Genomic DNA, 21646 nt, shown 5'->3' on the forward strand with positions numbered 1-21646 from the left:
GAATTCCTAGGATATAGGAATAAAGCTCAGTTTGGATAGATAATGCCAATTTTATAATGTTTGCCAACTATGTGCAACTGTGATAGTACCAATTTATTCTTATACCAATGTATGATAGTTCTAGTTGCTCTGAACATAACATATGGGTTTGTCTGCCTTTTAAAAAAACTTTATTGAAATATATCAATCAAACATAAACATACATAAACAATAACTGTATAATAGTTGTGAACTTACAAAATAAACATATATAACATCAAACAAACATATATAACATCTCACCCTACCACCAATAATTTCATTGTTTTTAAACCTTTTTAACTAATAATTAAAGAGCATTGTCAAAATATTACTACCAAAAAAAGTATTTTCCCCTAACCAATCCTATTATTATCTTTATATCATTTATATATGAACATACATAAACAATTAAGTGTATAGTAAAAGTTTTGAACTTTCAAAGCAAATATGCCTAACATCATACAGAAGTCCCATAGTCAAACCTCCACCAGCACTTGCATTGTCATGAGACATTTGTTACAAATTATGAAAGAATATTGTCAAAATCTTACTACTAATCATAGTACTTATCTTACATTTGGTGTGTTTTTCCCCCAACCCACCCTATTATTATTATTTTTTTAATGGCAGAAGTTGTAAACTTATAAAACAATCATGCACATGTGCAGAATTCCCAAACAACACCCCTCCATCAACACACCACAATGTGGTGTGTCATTTCCTACAGATAAAATAATATCATCTGATTGTTACCATGTCCACAGTTCATATTTGGCTCACATTTTCCACACTGCCTCAGTATCAACACAGTACATCTTTGGCATAGATGCAAGCATATTATATTATTACCACTAACCACAGTCCATAGGTCACTCCAGCTGTATTTTTCCCATGCTTCTCCACATTCCCAACACCCTGCAGTAGTGATATACCTTTGTTCTAGCTAACAAAGGATACTCTTGCATCTGTACCATCAACTACCATTCTCATCCACCTCTTGGTTTACTGTGCTATCCAGTTCCTAGATTATTCTCTAGCATTCCGTCAATTTACATTTATATAACTAGACTACCATTTTCAGTCATATCCCTATTTATACACTAGATGTTACTCACTGTGTGTTACCATCTACTTTATACATTTCCACACTTTTACAGTAAAGCTAATTAAAACTTCTACATACATTAAACATCAGTAGTCCACTCAGTCTTTCTCTTATCTCCTTCAAGAATCCACCACCTACCACCAGGTCTTGAAGATATTTTCCAATAACTTCTTCTAGAAGTTTTATGGTTCTTGCATTTATTTTTAGTTTTTTGATCCATTTTGAGTTAAGTTTTGGGTAAGGTGTGAGAAAGGGGTCCTCTTTCCTTCTTTCAGCTATGGATGTCCAATTCTTTTAGCACTTTTTGTTGAATGGATTGTTCTGCCCAAGCTTTGTGAGTTTGACAGGCTAGTCAAAAATCACTTGACCATACCTGTGAGGGTCTGTTTCTGAACCTTAAATTTGGTTCCATTGGTCTATTGTGTCTGTCTTTAGGCTAGTACCATGCTGTTTTTACCACTATAGGTAGGTTTATGATTCAAAGTCTGAAGATGAGGGTTCACTTTTCCTTTTTATGATGTTTCTGGCTATTCAGGAATCCTTACCCTTCCAAATAAATTTAATGATCATGTTTTCAATTTTTTCTTTAATGCTGGTGGACTTTTTATCTGGATTGCAGTAAATTCGTATATCAATTTGAGTAGAATTGACATCTTGATGATATTTAGTCTTCCAATCCATGAGCATGGAATATTCTTCCAGTTATTTAGGGCTTTTTTGATTTGTTTTAGCATTGAGTTGCAGTGTTCTGAATACAAGTGCTTTACATCATTGGTTAAGTTTATTCCTGACTATTTGAGTTTTATCTGTCATATTTTATTTTCACCACTCTTTTGACACTTTTAGTTACTTTTATTGATATAATCTTCATTTCTAGACTCTTTTCCAGGTCCCTCTCTCCTGTCTTTTCTTTTCAAGCTCTAGCACACCCTTTGGTATTGCCTGAAAATCTGGTCTCTTGTTTTAGAAATTCTCTCAGTTTCTGTTTATCTGTAAATATTCTAATCTCACCCTCATTTTTGAAAGACAGTCTTGCTGGATATAAGATTCTTGGCTGGAAGTTTTTATTGCCTCCATGGTTTCTGGTGAGAAATCAGCACTTGATCTTATTGGGTATCCCTTATGTTATGCATTGTTTTTCTCTTGCTGCTCTCAGAACTTTCTCTTTGTCTTTGACCTTTGACATTCTGATGAGTATGTGTCTTGGAGTTGATCTTTTTGGATTTTTTTGGATGGGAGTATGTTGTGCTTTTTGGACAGGGATATCTATGCCCTTCAATAGGTGGGAAATTTTCAACCATGATTTCTTCAAGCATTTCTTCTGCCCCTTTTCCCTTCTCTTCTCCTTCTGAGATACCCATGACACATATGTTTGCATGCCTTTTGCTGTCATTTATTTCCTTAAGACCTTGTTCAATTTCTTCCATTCTTTTCTTCATCTTTTCTTTTGTATGTTCACTTTCAGAGGCCATGTCTTAAAAAATCACCAATCCTTTCTTCTCCCTCCTCAAATCTGCTATTATATGATTCCAATGTTTTTTTTAATTTCATTGATTGTAACTTTCCTTACCATAAGATCTGCTATTTTTCTATGTATGCTTTCAAATTCTTCTTTGTGCTCAGCCAGTATCTTCTTAATATCCTTAATCTCTTTAGCCATCTCATTGAATTTATTAAGGAGATTTGTTTGAACATCTATAATTAGTTGTCTCAACTCCTTTATGTTATCTGGAGGCTTAGCTTGTTCCTTTAAGTGGGCCATAGCTCCTGTTTCTCGGTGTGGATTGTAATTTTTTGTTGGTGTCTTTGCATCTGACTTACTAGAGTATTTATTCTGGGTACAGTTTTTCTCTTTAGTTTAGGGCTTCCTATCCTTTCTCCCTTGCTGGTTGTGCAGTAGGAGCCAAGAATGTAGTAGGTGCTGTAAGCTGTGGAGGCTCAAGCTGCCCTCACTGTTCCAGGGACCAACGAAGCTTCTTCCAACTTTCTCCTTTTCCAGAGGTAGGGACAGAGTCACAGCCATATGGAATAATACAATTGCAGACCTAGACTGTAGTTGCCCAGAGAGACTAATGAAGCTTCATATCCCTTTCTCTCCTGCCTGAGGTAGGGATGGAGCTGCAGATGTGGGCAGCAATCTATGCAATGTGGGTCCAAGATGACCGCAGTTGCCCTAGTAGACTTCTGATTTTCATTCTATGCCAGCCAAAGTTACCTGCATTTACCTGGATATGCTGATGCAGGGTTCCTCAGCCTCCTCCCTGCCACAGGTGGGGCTGAAACCTAGGCTAGGGCTGCAGGTTGATCTGCATGAAAGAAACTGGTTCTTGCCAACACTGAGAGTTTCAGTCAGCCCCGCTTCCTGTCAGACTGGGGCGGAGTCAGAATGGCAGCTACTGGCCTCTTTCTGACTTGGGTTGGTTCACACCCCAGCTGTTCCCAGGGTTATCTCTTAGCCAACCAAATCTAGCAATCAGTAGCTGAAATCAGCAGCCAACTGTCTCCTCCTCCCCTGTTTCTGGGAAATGGAGCTTCCAATTCCAGCCACAGAATAGCTCCTATGGTGGCTCATGCCACCAGAGTAGGATAGTCAATGGCCCCCACAGTTTGGCCAGTAATTTCCCAGAGAGGCTGGCACAGGTCCCTGCAGCTTCCTCCCTGCTGGAGGTGTCACTGGGGCCTAGGTTAGAACTCCTATCTGACCTGGATGGAAAGAAGCCGGTTCCCACCAGCACTGGGGTTCTCAGTCTGACCTGCTTCCCCTCAGGCCAGATGCAGAGTTAAGATGGTGGCTCTTGGCCTCTTTCTGACATGGACAGGCTCAAACTTTAGCTGTTCTCAGGATGATACTGTAGTCTGCTGAATTTACTCATCAGTAGCTGAAATTGGTGCCCAACCTTCTCTTCCTCTTGCATTTTGGGGAAGTGGAGCTTTCAGTTCCAGCTGCAGAACTGCTCCTGAGGGTCTTGTGCCTCCAGTGGAGGATGGCACTGGCCTCCGGGGTGTGGAGCACTCTACTTACAAGCCTTCTCTGCAGATGGGCAATATCCTCCTTCCACTCCTTCAAGGATGGTGCAGGATGCTCTTCTGGTCTCCTGGAGCCCCCAAATAGGTGCTTCAGCAAGCTCCAGAGAGCTAGGTATTTGCCAACTGCCTTGAAGCAGGAGCTGACTCTAGGAGGAGCTTCTTACTCCACTGCCATCTTGCTGGTTCTCACTGGTTTGTCTGCCTTTTAAATGATAGGTTTTCCCTTGCAGATATCATGATTTTAATTTGCATTTCCTTGATGGTTAATGAAGTGGAGCACCTATTAACAAGTATTGGGCTATTTATATTTTTTGATGTTCTATTCAGATCTATCTCTTATTTTTCTATTGGGTTGTCTGCTTTTTTCTTATTGATTTCTATATGTTACTTGTATATTCAAGATAGACTTTTGTCAGAAATGTATTTTACAAATATCTGTTCCTATTCTGTGGCTTGCCTTCTACTTTTTTAATGGTGTCTCGATACTCAGAAGATCTTAATATTAATGAAACCCTATTTACCAATTTTTTCTTTCATGATTAGCTCTTTTTAGAATCTCATTTATTTTTATTTATATTATAATTTTTTAAGCCTTTATTGTTTTCCTCTACATTAGATCTACAATTCATCTTGATTTAATTTTCATGTATGGTGTGAGGTGGGGTCACAATTTATTCTTTTGCCTTGTGGATATCCAACTGACCAAGCATTATTTATTGAAAAGATAATTATTTCCTCATTGGAAGGTATTAGCACAAGGAAATGAATCATAACAACATTTTTGGAAACAGGAGGAAAACAAAGTGGAAGTCATTGCCAACATTCCCAGCCTGCAAAATCAAAGGAGGAGATGAAAAGGAGTTTGCTTGGAAGCTGATGAGAAATTCACATCCATTTTCTAAACACACATTTACCCACCTGTTCTTCTAGACAGAAGCCACTTGTGCTGAAGAGTAATGTTAAGTAAAATAAAATGGCCACTGCACAGGAGGGACATCTTTCCAATAAAATTTTTCCAGAAGACAAAAATGACTGACCTGCATAGACTTTGTGAGAAAATGGAACAATGGAATGCACCCTACTGAAATGCAAATAAGCAAAAATTGGTGATAAACCAGTTTCAGTCCAATAGAAATAGCTTGGACAGAATGGACAAATATACCATACTAATCAATGTGTATTTGCTTCCCACTTTGTATGACCCCTGTATAAAATGAAAGCTTAATGTCAAACAATCACAATATTTCTTCACTTGCTTCTGCATTTCCCCCTAAACTCCCCCTTTCTATATCCTCGGTGGAATTCTACTCCACGTGAGGTTTGGGTGAAACCTGATTCATGAATCATCAACTACTCAAACAAACTCAGGTAAATAATACCTTGTCTAATATTTTATTTTAATATTAATGACTTCTCCTTCCCTTTTATTGTCACACACTCACCTAAAAACCAATGGGCAAGGTTTTGGGGCATGTAATTCTAGGATTCTTCCCTGAACATAGAGAAGCTAGTGAGGTGGTGATAATGCCAAATTAAAAATGTAGTTAAGCACAATCATTTAAATTTGGGGGGCCTTGGATAAAAAATCTTAATTTCAATGTTTGGATTAGGTAGTCTCTAAAGACTTGCCTGTGGAAAGATGTAAGATGGTGTTGGTTTAAGTGAGCACTCAACACTTCTCTCACAAAAAGTGACTGAGAAGGGGTAAGATCCTGCCTGAGTAAGCTGTTTTGGGAACCCACAGAGCAGGAAGCTTCAGGGCATTGATCTGAAGGTACCAGGAAAAAGAGATAAGAAGTCCAAAGGAAAACAATGAGTTTATAACCATGGTGACTGGAAATGGTGAGCGGCTAAGCCCTCACCCTCAGGCAAAAAGCCCCTACAAAGCCACTGACTCCCAGCAGTCACTGAGCAGGAGGGAGTGTTGTCTGGGAGTAAGAGGGTTCTAATGAAGGGTGGAGAGGGGTTTCCTTTCTGTGGGTTTGGTTACCTGGATCCTCTTTGAACTTTAGGGAGCATACCAGCTTGCAAGAGGTGGCTGGGAGGAAAAGGGAAGAAGCAATCTGCTTAGGCAGCCTGATTTACCTAACTGACTGGGGAGAGAGGAACCTGGGCTGGGAGAGGGTGGAGTCAGGCAATTGACTGATCTGGTGCTGAAAACTATAACAAATACAACTCCCCTAATGGAGATGGGCAGTAGGAAGAGCTAATAACCTTCCAAGGGCTTATTTAGTGTCCCCTGCTCCAAGACATATACTTGTCAAATTGTCCAAAGCTCAGGACAAAGAGAGAATCTAAAAGCAGCAAAAGGAAAGAGAACCATCACATACAAGGGAAGCTCAGTAAGATTAAGTGCTGATTTCTCATCTCATCTGAAACTATGGAGGCAAAAAGGCAGTGTTATAATATAGTTAAGATGCTAAAAGAAAAAACTTCCAGCCAAGAATTCTCTATCCAGCAAAGCTGACATTAAAAAATGATGGAGAACTCAAAATATTCCCAGATAAACAGAAACTAAGAGAGTATGCCAATAAGAAATTTGCCCTTCAAGAAATACTGAAGGGAATACTGTAGGCTGAAAGGAAAAAACAGAAGAGAGCAAGTAGGAGAAGACAGTAAGAAAAAATTAAAAGAAAAGCAAAAACAACATATGACATAAATAAGCCCAAAGAAAATATGGCTAATGTAAGTAATTCCTTGACAGTAATAGCACTAAGTTTTAATGGATTAAACTCACCAGTCAAGAGAGACAGATTGGCAGAATGGATAAGGAAATATAACCTATCTATATGCTGTCTACAAGTAACCCACCTTAGTCCCAGGGATGCAAGGAGGCTGAAAGTGAATGGCTGGAAAATAATTTTACAAGCAAACAACAACCAAAAGAGGGTGGGATTAATTATACTAATATTGGACAAAATAGACTTTAAATGAAAAACCATTTTAAGAGACAAAGACAGATGCTATATATTAGTAAAAGGGGTAATCTTTCAAGAAAAAGAGCAATCATAAAAATTTATGCACCTAACTAGGACACCTCAAAAAACATGAGCAAAAACTGGAAAAATTAAGTTGAGAAATAGATGCCCCTACAGTTATATTGGGGGACATTAATACACCATTATCACCATTAGATAGAACATCTTGACAGAGAATGAATAAAGAAACAAAGACTTGGCATAATACATTAGAGGATCTGGATGTAATAGACATATACAGAACTCTACACCCAAATACAACAGGATATACTTTCTCCTCAAGTACACACGCATCATTCTTGAAGCTAGACCACATGCTAGGCCACAGAACAACTCTCAATGAATTTAGAAAGATTGAAATTATACAAAGTAATTTCTCTGACCACAAAGGAATGAAGCTGGAAATCAGTAAGGACCAGAGAATCAGATTAGGCACAAAGATATGGAAGTTAAACAACATACTCTTAGACAAACAGTAGGTCAAGGAGGAATTTACAAAAGAAATCAGTAACTACCTTGAAACAAATGAAAATGACAACACAGCATTTCAAAACATATGGAATGCAGGAAAAGCAGTGCTGAGAGGGAAATTCATAGCCATAAGTGCACATATCAAAAAAGAAGAAAGAGCTAAAATCTAAGACCTAAATGCACACCTAGAGGAATTAGAAAAAGAACAACAAACTAATCTCAAAGGAAGTTGAAAGCAGGAAATAACAAGGATTAAAGCAGAACTAAATGAAATAGAAAATAAGAAAGCACTAGAAAAAATAAAACCAAAAGCTGGTTCTTTCAGAAGATCAATAAAATTGACAAACCCTTAGCTAGACTAACAAAGAAAAAGGAGAGAAGTTGCAAGTACACAAAATAAGAAATAAGAAAGAGGGTATCACCACTGACCCCACAGAAATACAGAGTATCACAAGAGGATATATCGAAAAAATTATATGCCAACAAGAAGGATAATTTAGAGGGAATGTACAAATTCTTAGAAACACAGAAGCAGCCTACATTGATGTGAGAAGAAATTGATGAACTCAACAGATCAATTAAAAGTAACAAGATTGAATGGTCATCAAAAACCTCCCAACTAAAAAGAGCTCAGTACCAGATGGCTTCACAGGTGAATTCTACCAAATATTTTGGAAAGAGCTAATACTGATCCTGCTTAAATTCTTCCAAAAAAATGGAAGTAGAAGGAAAGTTACCTAACACATTCTATGGTGCCTACCTTACCCTAATAGTAGAGCCAAACAAGGGCACCACAAGAAAAGAAACTTCCTCAACATGATAAAGTGTATATATGGAAGACACACAGCTAACAACACATACAATAGTGCAATCCTAATAGCTTTCCCTCTAAGATCGGGAACAAGACAAGGATCCCTGCTATCAGCACTCTGACTTAACATTGTTTTAGAAGTACTTGCTCAAGAATTAAAAAAGTATCCAAATTGAGAAGGAAGAAATTAATATTTCACTATTTGCAGATGATATGATCCTATACATAGAAAGCCCTGAAAAATCTACAACAAAGCTTCTGGAGCTTACAAATGGGTTCAGTAAAGTTGCAGGTTATAAGATCAGTGCATTAAATTCAGTAGCATTTCTGTACACCAATAATGAGAATTCTGAGGAGGAAATCAAGAAAAAAATTCAGTTTACAATAGGAACTAACAGAATCAAATAACTAGGAATAAATTTAACTAAAGATGTAAATGATTTATACACAGAAAACTATACAACACTGTTAAAGGAAATCAAAAACCTCTTAAATAAATAGAAAAATATTCCCTGTTCATGGATGGGAAGACTAAAAATCATTATGGTGTCTATCCTACCCAAACTAATCTACAGATTTAATGCAATCCCAATAAAAATAAACACAATATTTTTTAATCAAATTGGAAAAACTAACTATGAAATTTATTTGAAAGGGCAAGTGGGCCCTGAATAGACAAAGACATATTGAAAAAGAAAAAAAGAAATTGAAGGAATCACATTACCTGACTTACATACATGCTACAAAGCCATAGTGGTCAAACTGCATGGTATTTCACAAGGGTGGACATACCAACCAATGGAACTGAATTAAGAGATTTGATATACATTCTTGCATATACAGTCATATGAATTTGACAAGGCCACTAAGCCCACTCAACTGGGAATGAAGGGACTCTTCAAAAAATGGTGCTTGAAGAACTGGATATCCATATCCAAAAGAATGAGAGAGAATCTTCATCTTATACAAAAATCAACTCAAGATGGATCAAAGATCTAAATGTAAGAGCCAAGACCATAAAGACCTTGGAAGATAATGTAGGGAAGCATATACAGGACCTTGTAATAGGAAATGGCTTCATGTACTTCACACCCAAAGCATGAGCAGCAAAAGAAAAAATAGATAAATGGGACCTCCTCAAAATTAAAAACTTTTGCACCTCAAAGGAGTTTGTCAAGAAAGTGAAAAGACAGCCAACCCAATGGGAGAAAATATTTGGTACCATATATCTGATAGAAGTCTAATAACCAGCATATATAAAGAAATTCTACACCTCAAAAAGAAAAAGAAAAACAACCCATTAAAAAAATGGGCAAGAGATTTGAACAGACACTTCTCCAAAGAAGAAATACAAATGACTAAAAAGCACATGAAAAGATGCTCAAAATCACTAGCTATTAGGGAAATGCAAATCAAAACTACAATGAGATATCATCTTACACACATTAGACTGACAGGTATTAAAAAAACAGAGTACTACAAGTGTTGGACAGGATGTGGAGGATTGGTAACTCTCATCCACTGCTGATGGGAATGTAGAATGGTCCAGCCATTGTAGAGAACAGTTTGGCAGTTCCTCAAAAAACTAACTATGTACCTGCCATATGATCCAGCAATTCCACTGCTGGGTATATACCCAGAAGATTTGAAAACAAGGACATGAACTGATATGTACACCAATGTTCATTGTGGCATTATTCATTATTGCCAAAAGTTGGAATCAACCCAAATGCCCATCCACAGCTGAATGAATAAACAAAATGGGGTATATACATATAATGGAATATTACTCAGCTGTAAGAAGGAATACAATACTAAATGAGGACCTTATGTTATGTGAAGCAAGCCAGGCATAGAAAGACAAATATTACATGACCTCACTGATATGCATTAAGCAAATCAAGCAGACTCAGAGACCTAGAGTCAGGAAGATAGGTTTATAGGGAATAGAAAGAAAGAAGAAGGTTGTGAACCCATGCCCATATGGGCAAAATCTATGATAAGGTAGAAATGAGTAGTTGTGCAGAGCAGGGATATGACAGGGATGTAATGATACTATTGGGTTGAGTGGTGCAAGGATGATGGGGTTAAGGTGGGGAGAGTGGGTTGGACAGTCCATGGAACTGGGTAGGGTTGGGGGAAGGAACAGGTGAACACTGGAGATTGGTGGGTCTGTGGTTGAAACTAAAATGTTGGGAAAGCCCTTTTGGCAATATGACAAGGAAGGGTTACTGGTTTAGGGTGTTGGATGGGGGGCATTCGGGACAGGGCACACCTGGGGCAATCTTCTAGAGAATGTGCAAGTGATCATTTTGTCATAATGTGTTGTATCAGTGGGTGGAGACTCACATAATGAATGGTAAGGAGTTGGACTCCCATCCTGGGGAGGCCTGATATGTTCTCAAACAAGGTAGTGTGTGTCTCTCAAGAACATGGGTGGTTCCTAATAGGGAAGGACAGACCAGTGTGTCAAACCCTCAATGTTGTTGCAAGTAACTATGAATCTTGTCCTTCAAGGAGTGAAGCTTGGTGGTCTCCATGGGCCCAAGGGGAGGGGGAGGGAGGAATAGAGAAGATAGAAGAGGGGGTATTTAGGAGGCAATGGAAATGTTCTGCAGGATCTTGCAACAATGGACACAGGCCATGTTGAATTTCATCAAAAATTTGTAAAAGTGTATGATCTAGGGTGTAGACCATAATGTAAACCATTGACCATGGTTAGTGGCTATGTTTCAATATTTGTACATCACTTGTAACAAATGTAGCACCCACATATAAAAAGGTTATTGAAACAGGAAGGTGGAAAAGGGGGAGGATGTCGGGTACATGGGAGTCCCCTGTGTTCTCTATGTGATTTTACTGTGACCAAAAATTTCTCTGGAGACAAAATGAAAGAAAGGAAGACACTGGGGAAGAAATGGAAGAAAATTTCACTGTCCATACAGAACAACAGATATCATAGTGATGAAAGGCAAAATGTCAAAATAATTTTTAAAATATTTTTCATTACTTTTTAATATCCCAATTTTTAAATTTTATTTTAGTTTTAGTTTTTCTAAATTATTATGTATTTTATTTCTTATGTTTAAACTTATCATTATTTTTTCATTTTCCTATTAATTGTATTTGGTGATATTCTTGACTTCATTTTTCAAGAAGTTTTGGACCACAGTAGGGTTACAACTGTGGCAAGGGAGAATTATTGGTGTGGGGTATCAGCAATGGGGACTACATGGGAGGAAGTTCACCTGGGCATACATATAGCGTATATAACTGTGTTCAAATATTCATGGGGCATTGTCACAGTGAGTGGAGATTCACACAATAACTGAAAGAATATTGAATTCACATTCTGGGAAGCTTTGCCACATTCTCTAATGGAACAGCAACAATCCCCCAAGTGCAGGACAATGACTAGTGAAGAAGTATGGTCCATTGCTGGGCCCTTGATATTGATGACTATGCTTATGAGCCTTTGCTACTGAAATTGCAACTTATCCTAATGCTATAGGGTGCCTAAGAGTTACCTCCTATGAGCCTTCATGTTGCTAAAATGTGGCCTCTCTCTAAAACAAACTCAGCATATAAACGAATTACCTTCCCTGCAGCATGGGACATGAATCCAGGGATGAGTCTCCCTGGCACTGAGAGATTACTATCAAGCACCAACTAGGAATGCAACTGGAAAAAAAACCTTGAATATAAAGGAGAAAAGGTAAAGACAGATGAATTTATATGGCTAAGAGACTTCAAATTGAGTTGGGAGATCATTCCATAGGTAACGTTTTTGCATGTCTCAGCAGAATCTCATAGACTGCCAAAGTAGATACTACCCCAAAAAGTGGGCTCATAGGGCTCTGCAGACATCCAGGTCTTATGGTCATGGCAGATAGCTCTGGGCTTTGGTGTCTTGCCAGTTGTCCCTACTTTGGCATTTGTGCTCCTGAGTGTGACAGACTTGGACTCAGTTGTGACTTCTCTACATGTACCTCTTCTGTCCTTCTATTTGAACCTATAGTTGGTGCTGGAGTGGTAGGTGTATGTCCAAGAGACTTGAATTTTGGGGCAGTCCATGTGCCAGCTGGACCCTGAGCCTCAGCAGAGTTGCAACACCTACTCTTCAGTTCATTGGACTCACCCAGGACAGCTAACAAGGACAGAAAACCACCATATCAAGGAACTGAGAGAGTCTACAACAGCAAGCAAGAGAGTTCCTTACATCAGTCATATGGGATCAAGGTCCCTTCACATTTAGAGGTGGAGTGGGCATCACCATGTCAGAATCCTCAGGATTGGGGAATAAAGGATGGACTAGAGTAGCCTTACTGGCATTCTAATATAAACTGGTGCTGAAGTCAGGGAGAGGGAAAAAGAGGTGTAATATGGGGCAGTGTGAGAACTTGGAATTGTCCTGAAAGACATTGTAAGGACAGATATGGGCCATTATATTGTTGTAGACGTTGAGAGAGGTTCAATTGTTTGCATATAGAAAGGCCAGGACTCAGGAATAATTTTGGGAAAGAGAAAAGGATTTATTTATGACCAGCCAGGCTCAGAGCTTCTCGTTTAAAATCTGAGCCTGGCTGGTCATAAATAAGTCCTTTTTCCTTCCCAAAATTATTCCTGAGTCCTGGCCTTTCTATATGCAAATAATTGAACCTCTCTTAACTTCTACAACATTTTTGGGGGCTCTCACAGGCTTTGCAGATGAAGACCAGAGAAGGTAGCATTTCACTACCCCTTCTGGATCCCTCAGGAAGCCAGGAGGACTCAGGTAAATCCCAATCTGGGAGCCCCTGGATATTTAATCCAGAAAAGATGTGGGTTCTCCTGGAGCCCTCCTGACAAAAATCAGGGGCAATAAAATGTCTGAAAAAAATTCTTGGAATGAAAAATGACTCCAAACATGGGAAAAGGTAAGACTCCCTAGGGAGCATAATGTCAGGAAAACCTTAGCTTTAATTGCTAGGGAGGGAGTCTGATCACCTCCCCATTACCTCCAGAAATTTGGGGGGAAGCCATCTCCTCCAGGTCAGAAAAAAAGAGAAAAAAAGCTTAAAAAGCCTAGTGTTGGGTTTGGTGAACTGCATTGTTAGCATCTAGTTCTGGTCTTGTCTCCACTGAGGTAGTGAAGACTTGATTATAATAGGAAAGAATGTTTATAGGTTCAAGTCCTAACATTCTGGAAATTGGTCTGGATTTAGAAAATCTTGGTTACAGCAAAATGGATCGGCTTTGCGGGGAGGCTTGATTTGATCTGAATGTAAGGTTGAACAGTGAGCCAGGGTCTTTTGTTTTGGTGCTGAATTGCAGATGAATTCACTTTATAGACAGCAAGTGTAAGCAGGAGATCCTGTTCAGATGTTAATGTTAAGTGTTCTCTCTTTCTAAAGTTTGTAATGGCTGCGGGGGCTACCGTGTCTGGAAAACACAGTACTTGTAATTCACATTAATAAGTTCTGTGCTTCTGTCTGTGTCAGCTCAATGCTAGTGTTAGAATTGTGTAATTATGTAAAGTGGTAAACTTTGGTTAAGCTGGAACCCTCCCTTGCCATTGGCAAAGAAGTGAATTCATTGTAGTTTATAAAGCAGAACTGCAGCGCTTGAATGTGTGTGCACACGCTCTGCTGTCTTGCCTCTCTGCGTCTGCCCCATTTGCAGGAGCTCAGGGATTGTCTGTGTCAGTGTCCATGCCATGCACCCAAGTTTATTAAAACTGTCCCAGTCGGGGTAGCTGATGGAGCCAGTAACTTAAATCATAGCCCTGCCAGGGCAGGGGGTCCCCGGGAAAGATGCTGAATTTGTAAGGTTCTTTTCAAACCATTTTAGCAGCCTGGAACTCCCTACCATTACCTCCCGCCCTCCTCCCTTTAGGAGGATACATTTAAAAAAAAAAAAAACAAAACAAAACAGAAAGCCCGGGAAAGGGGGGAGTGGCTTGCCCGCTTCCAGTGAGTCCATGCCTTCTATTCCTAAGCCACATTCGTATCTAATCACTGATCTACCTGGTCAGGGGGAGGTGAAGGAGATGCAGGATCAGAATCAAGATAAATGCTATAAAATTCCCTCCCTAAAAAGTCAAAGCCAAAATAAATTTGCATTCTGCCCAGGTTCTGCTTTTCTGAATCCCTTTCTCTGTAAGTCTATGTAAAAATATTTTGAAATGTTTTAAAGCTGTAAACTTGTCTAAAGGAAAGAGGCTATTGCTTGAAAACAATAAACCTCAAACTTCTCAGTTTAAACTCAATTGTGCCTATAAAAGGTATAAATAGTAGTCAAAATAAGACCTTTTATGCCATCAATTAGGGTCAAAGAGATCCTTAAAATGTTAAAGATATAAAATTCTTCCATTTTAACCTGAACTTAACTGTGTATTCAATTCCAAAATCTGTGTTTGGTTCTTATCAGTTTGCTTGTGCCTAAAAAATCACGGTAAAAGGTAACTTAAAATGAATCTTTAAATGCCAATGCTGTCTTGCTGATTAATTAAATGCATAATCCACAGATGAAATTTGTTCAGTTACTAAAGAAAAAAAAGGAAATCTTCACAGGGTTGTTACTAATAAAGTTTTTATAACTTAATTAATAAATCTTAAAGTAAAACATACTAAGAACTAAAAATTAAAATCATTGTATAAGTACATTTATGTGTGTGTATGTAAATTTATAACAAATCTATTACAATGGAGTAAATGTGGCCTGGATTTTGGCTATTGTAATAGTGATATTGAATTAATTTGCCTCTATTTATGGCTACTTCAGGATTATCTAATGCTTACTGTAATGGTGATAGTTATTAAATTTACCTGTAGTTATTTTATAACTAATTTCACCCCTGGTCCTCAAAAACTATGATGGTGATTATAAACTGCATTTATTTACAATTCCTGGGAATCTTGCCCACCCCTTAACAATTCAACTTAATAATTAAACTTTAAAAACTTAGAGTAGAAAAAAGAGGGTTTATGCATACCACTTTTATGCCATTCTAAATATTTTTGGCCTTCTCATTTCCTCTTTACCCTTTTAAAGGAAAAACTGTCTTTTTCCTTGACCTTTAAAATAACATAAATTAATTCTGATTGGCCATTTCCACCGGAAATCAAAAATAACTGTTGCCAGGTTTTCCAAGAGAAAACAATACTCTTCTCATTGCAATGGGCCTTACTAAGAATCCCCCATTGTTCAGGCTGTCTCAGAGAAAAAAAAAGAGTAAAAGCTACCTGGTTTCTTTCCAGTCTAAACAGAAGCCCAAATGCTTGCGAGGTTCCCTCCAAACATCATTGCCACCTCCTCTACCCCACTCCCAATGCCATTGCCTGCATTAGTACCTGGTTCATAGTAAGCACTCAGTAAATACACTGATGTGTTTAAAACCTCATGGGGAAATTATTATAAAGCATTTCCTCTAATTGTTGTCTTAACTCATTCATATGTATGTGTGTGTGTATATGTATACCATTTATACTGATAAAATGTTACCTGTCAAATTAGATGGTTTACGGCTGTGTGCACCAGTGGTGAAACTGTGGATATAAAAAATATTATAGCCCTTGAGCATATATATGTATTATATATATATTTTTTTTTACTTCATGCTTGTAACTCTTTATTTATAAAAAAACAGAGAGTAAAAAAATGAGGTTTTAAATAACAAATTGGTGTTTTTGTATCTAACGATTCATGTCTGCCTATTTGCTCAATTTATTAAAGTTAAATATGCAGTTATATAAGTAATATGCATATATATCTAAAAACCTAAATTTATCTAAATGGTATAAAAGATCATGTAAAATCTAAATATAAAACTGTTGAAAAAACTATAAAATCCTCTTTATTATAATTAAAACAGGTTAAATAATTACTTTATATTCCAGAGCCTAAAAGTTAATATACTTCTAAATTATTCAGTTTTAAAATTACCAAAAAATAAAACATTTTACACCCCTGTAAAAGAAAAACAACATTCTTTATTTAATCAATAATGATTTCAACTTGTTTAGCTGAAGTATTATCTCTTAGGTTTATAAAATACCAGGTTAATAAATTAACATTGTATGTGTTGAATCTTTAAAAGAATGAGAACTGTAAGCTCGTGTTTAATGAAATTAAATTATGTATAAAACTGTTCTCTCTCTCTTAAATGCATGCAGTAAATTCCATTGGTTGCTAATTGTAATCTGGAGTAAATTTGCCAGTCTGTAATTGTGGTCAAATTGTAAAAAGTCTGTAAACAAAAATCTTCCAAACTGAAGCATTTAAATGGTTCTAGCTCTAGAAGTCATTGTCAACTAAAACCTGGATTGGTATTGATGGCAAGGAGTAACTTCATGGTGATAAAACCAGTCTGAAAGTCATCACAAGGTGCATATTTAAGTAAATGGTAATGGAAAGTTACCTTGATAACTTTGGGAATCTTCCATTTTCTTTTAACAATGAAAAATATTTTTTTTCTTCTATTACTAAAGTAAAACACCTACTAATATCTTCATGGTAAAATTATAGAAGTAAGCAAAGTCATTGATACATAACACATTGCATTGGAAATGTTTAAAAGGTATATCAAAATCAAAAGATAAACTTCAACATTGTCAAACTCTCTTGTGCATTCAAACCAGGCCTTGAATACATTACAGGTTGCCTCTCCATATGAGCTATTGGCTAGGCTGGTCACTGACCCATCAAACAATAGAAATGTGTACTACATTACACGTTTGGTCGTGCTCCTGAAGTTGATGGAAACTACATTGCAGTTTTAAATTCCTGCAGCAGTCAATGATGGCTCGGTACAGCCAAATGTACAATGGATATTGCCTCCAGACTGACACTGTTCCATGGTGCCAGAGAGCACTGTGCACCAGGCCAGTATAATACTGGAAACTACCTCTCTCTAGGATCAATGGTGCTGCGGCTTGCTCACTGTGTGAAGAACATACAAAGTGGAGCCATAATCACCAGAATACCATAAGTAAAACTTAAATACAAATTGGCATTATGGCCTGCTCCCATTAGAGATAGCATGTAAAGTATTACAAGCCTAAAACTTAATACTATTAATTATGACTCAGGATCCTTATGTATTAAATAGTACATTAATTACTATTAAGTACTGTACCTTTATCCTGTCCTAAATATGCCTAATAATTACAATATTATCTTTTTTCTTCTAAATCATGTATAAAAGTACATTAAGCATATTAAACTCCTGGTAAACTTACATTTTCTAAATAGTTAATAAACATGTCTATAAAATAAGGTAGCCATCTTAACTAAAAACATGGGGCCACCAGTGGCTTGCAGGTAGCCAATTAATTGGTGCCAGGCTCAGCCAGCCTACTACTCTACTGCACTCTACTGTGTAGCAAAATGAGGCTTGCTTGCTAGTGATGGGCCACCTATTAACCAGTCAAGATTGCCAGGAATTGTCTTATTAAAACCAAAATGTAAAAAAACTTTATTCTATAGTTGTGATCACTCCCACAGCTAAAAACTAAGAGAGTTTTCAACTTGGTGCACTAATCCCTAATAAAACCAACTGCCCAAAAGGTGCCAGTTCACCAGAAGCACCTGACAGAGCACATGAGTGCCAATCATTAAACAGCCTGAAATGCATCTTCAAAACAAAGCAAAGTACCTAATACTGTTATCTATTATAATTTCTCTCTGAAAATAAATAACTTTTTAAAAATATATATTATACATATATACTGTTTCCCACCAACTTTTAAAAAGGGTGCCATCTTTATAGGCACCTAACCTTGTCTACATCTGTAAACCAATGTCCTCTTTTAAAAACAGGTATTCCAAAATTCTAATTGAATTTGTTTCTTTCAGAATGAACATCTTATTAGCCATATGAAAACTTCATCCAGCTTCATACAGAACGCCAGATCCATCTTCCTCTAGTCAAAATAAAATAACAAAGTTTTACACTTCTTAGGTGTAAAACACATGGCCAGCAGGAAGTAGTTACAAAAAAGAGATCATCTCCCTTCAGCACCCCTTTAAGATTAAAGTTGTAAACTCTCTAAGGGTAAAATAAGATTAATAGATGGATCTGGAGCCTGGCAAGAAATCCACGTAAACACCAGTAACCCCCAGGATGACTGTTAGGGGGGACTCACCCCCAGGATTCTACTGTCCAGGATGGGAACTTCTTCTGAAAACAGGATAAACCCTGGATGCTACCCAGGAACTTTGTTTTTAGGTCCTTATTGAGAAATTGGTAAGTGGAGTAATCAATCAAAACAACAAACAGCCACCCATCTCATAACTCCATTAATAATTATGCCAAAGTTTAGCAAGTTAAGCTGGCATAAAGGGGAGAAATGATGTGGGCTATGGGTGGGAGGCTGTTCATCTCTTCATAGATAACCTGAGCTATGTGTGTCCTGAGCTGTGTGTGTGGGGCAGTGAGAAGCTGCAGCCCTGCCCTTGGTAACCATGGCAATGACGCCAGTCCCAGAAAAACAATTTAGCAATGCAAAGTGTATAAACTTTAAATATTCAGGAAAAATGCAAACCAAATGTGCTAAAAGCTTACAGGGAATGTATGAAGTCCATGCTAAAAGCTTACATGGAATGTATAAAGTCCATGCTAAAAGCTTACCTAGAATGTAAAAATATGCATTGATTCAAGCTTATTGAGCACTGAAACAAAGAACCATTTGGCCCTTCCTCTGTATAAAAAGAACTCAAAAATCTTGTTTGAGGCTCAGATTTTAAATGAGAAGCTCTGAGCCTGGCTGGTCATAAATAAATCCTTTTCTCCTTCCCAAAATTATTCCTGAGTCCTGGCCTTTCTATACAAATAATTGAACCTCTCTCAACTTCTACAACAATATATCCTGCCATCACATACAGAATTGAGTGCATGAGAGTATAAACTACAGAGTAAGCTATAATCCAAGCTTAGTGGAAATGCTCCAAATGTGTTCATCAATTGGATTGAATGTACCACACTAATGAAAGAAGTTGTTAATGTGGGGAAAGATGGGAAATGTGGGAATTGGGGTATATGGGAACCCCTTATTATATTTTATGTAACATTTTGTGTAATCTAAGTTTCCTTTTAAAAAATAAAAAATATATTTAAAAATATATTGACTTGCTAGCTTAACAGTTAAATAAAATGGTTAAATATTAGAAAGATTTCTCGGTAGATTCGATTCATTCATTCAGGTAATTTTTAAAAATGAAAATAAAGGAAGCCATTTTTACCTGGAGGTTCTTAGAATACCTTGAAATAGAGGTCTGCAAACAGAGGATATGGTAGAGTAAAATAATTGCTTTGTTTATAACTAGACCCAGTACAGTAGATTTTGGCAAAGCAGTAGCTAGATCAGCCTGAGAAGGTTGCTCCTGCAGTGGAAATGGAAGACTGTGTGGGATCTTGCCTAGAGAAGGAGGGGAGGGGACTGTGAGCCCCAAGGAGAGAGCAGCAGGTGTATGCAGAGATGCCATTGTATTACCTGCAATAAATGTAAATTTAAGCTTCTTTGTTTCCCTTTATCTTGAATTTCTTGAGGAAAACCACAGGTGCCTTCAAGGAAACAGATGGAAGTTATCATCTGTTTTGAGTAACCAAAGCTTTAGGCACTATCTGTGAGGCTTTAGGCAAGTTACTTCCTCTCTTTGTGCTGTGATCTTCTCTCTCAATAAAATACCCAGGATTCTTTATTCCCCTTTTAAGTTCAGGCTTTCTAGGGCCCTTGAGTTTGCTCTTTGTTTGCAATTGCCAAAGTGCAGACATTTCAGCTTGCCGTGTAGATGTGCCATGTGTCAAGTTTGGCTATATCTTTTTTATAGATTTCTTTCCAGAGTTCTTGGGAAATGGGGTAGAGTAAAGGCAGAAAGGCAAAAAATGAACTCAGGGTGGGTGTCAGCAAAGCTCAGCATATTTCAATGATTGCACATAGAAGGCAAAGTGTTGAATCATGAGGAGGCTGGCAAAGGACCTGCTCCTCATGAGGTCTGGTTAATATTAGGAATTATTGCCTCAAACGCTGCAGGTGTGGATCGATCTCTTTCAGTCCCAGTAAATGGGGTTGCAACTGTCTTTGACAGCCTCAAAGCTGCACAGTGCTCATGCCCCAGGGCAGACAATGATATGGGGGAGTTGCTGATTTTAGGATAGAAAATTACAATGCTTATATAGTAAACAGCACCTGGAAGTTTACTAATGATTTTTACAATTAACAGCAGCAGTGTGGTCTGATTATTCATGGGCGCTTTCTATGAAAGAAAAGAAAGGAAGCAGATGTTGAAAAAAGTCACATGGCTTAGATTTTATTGAGAGGGGGAGGTGGTGGTGAGAGAAGGAGGATGGAAGGGTAGGATTAGAAGGAAGTAGAGTCTGAGGTAGATTGCTTACTGTTATTTTCTTTAGGCTGTAATATGCAAATTACCCCCTTCCAAATCTGGAAATTAATCTTCAGATATGTTTGATATCATAATAACTCTTTTCAACATTATGCATGTTTTAAATTCTATATATTTTGCATTGCCTGGGCAATTTTATGGATGCAGTAACTATTCAATAGAAACATGTTATGATCAGGCATTTTTTGATTTCCATACTGAGCATTGTGTTGCTCTTAACCTACATGAAGGATGCTGGCCTAAATCTTCTAAATCTCACCAAGTAGTCTAATGGTTAATTTCAGAGGTCTCCTATTTTCAACTATGAAATCATCTGTATCATATTTTAAAGCCTGATGAGTGATTCCATTTTTCTTCATCTACCATTGATCAATAATTTTAATCCTTTCTCAGGCCATGGTGTATTCCATTACTTTGTCTAACCTAGTTTATGTTTTATATTGAAAAGATGATATAGCATAACCCATATGCAATGATGATTTTATTCTGGCACATTTTCTTCTGGTTTTTGTCCATACAAAACTTAGTTTTATGCCCAGAGATGTACTTACCAAATGCAATGGATGTGTCATGATGATGGGAGTGAATGTTGCTGGGGGGCGAGTGGTGGGGTGGGGGTGGTGGGGTTGAATGGGACCTCATATATATATTTTAATGTAATATTTTTACAAAATCAATAAAAAAAAAAATAAATAAATATTTCTAAAAAACTTAGTTTTATAGTTATGATGTTGTGGAATTTAAGAGAAGTTCAATTATTCGAGTATAGAGAGGCCAGGACTCAGGAATGATTTTGAGAAGGAAAAATGGTTTATTGACGGCCGGCCGGACTCGGGAGCTTTCTGTTTGAAT

The sequence above is a fragment of the Dasypus novemcinctus genome, chromosome 25, assembly GCF_030445035.2.
Source record: "Dasypus novemcinctus isolate mDasNov1 chromosome 25, mDasNov1.1.hap2, whole genome shotgun sequence".
Lineage (NCBI taxonomy): Eukaryota > Metazoa > Chordata > Mammalia > Cingulata > Dasypodidae > Dasypus > Dasypus novemcinctus.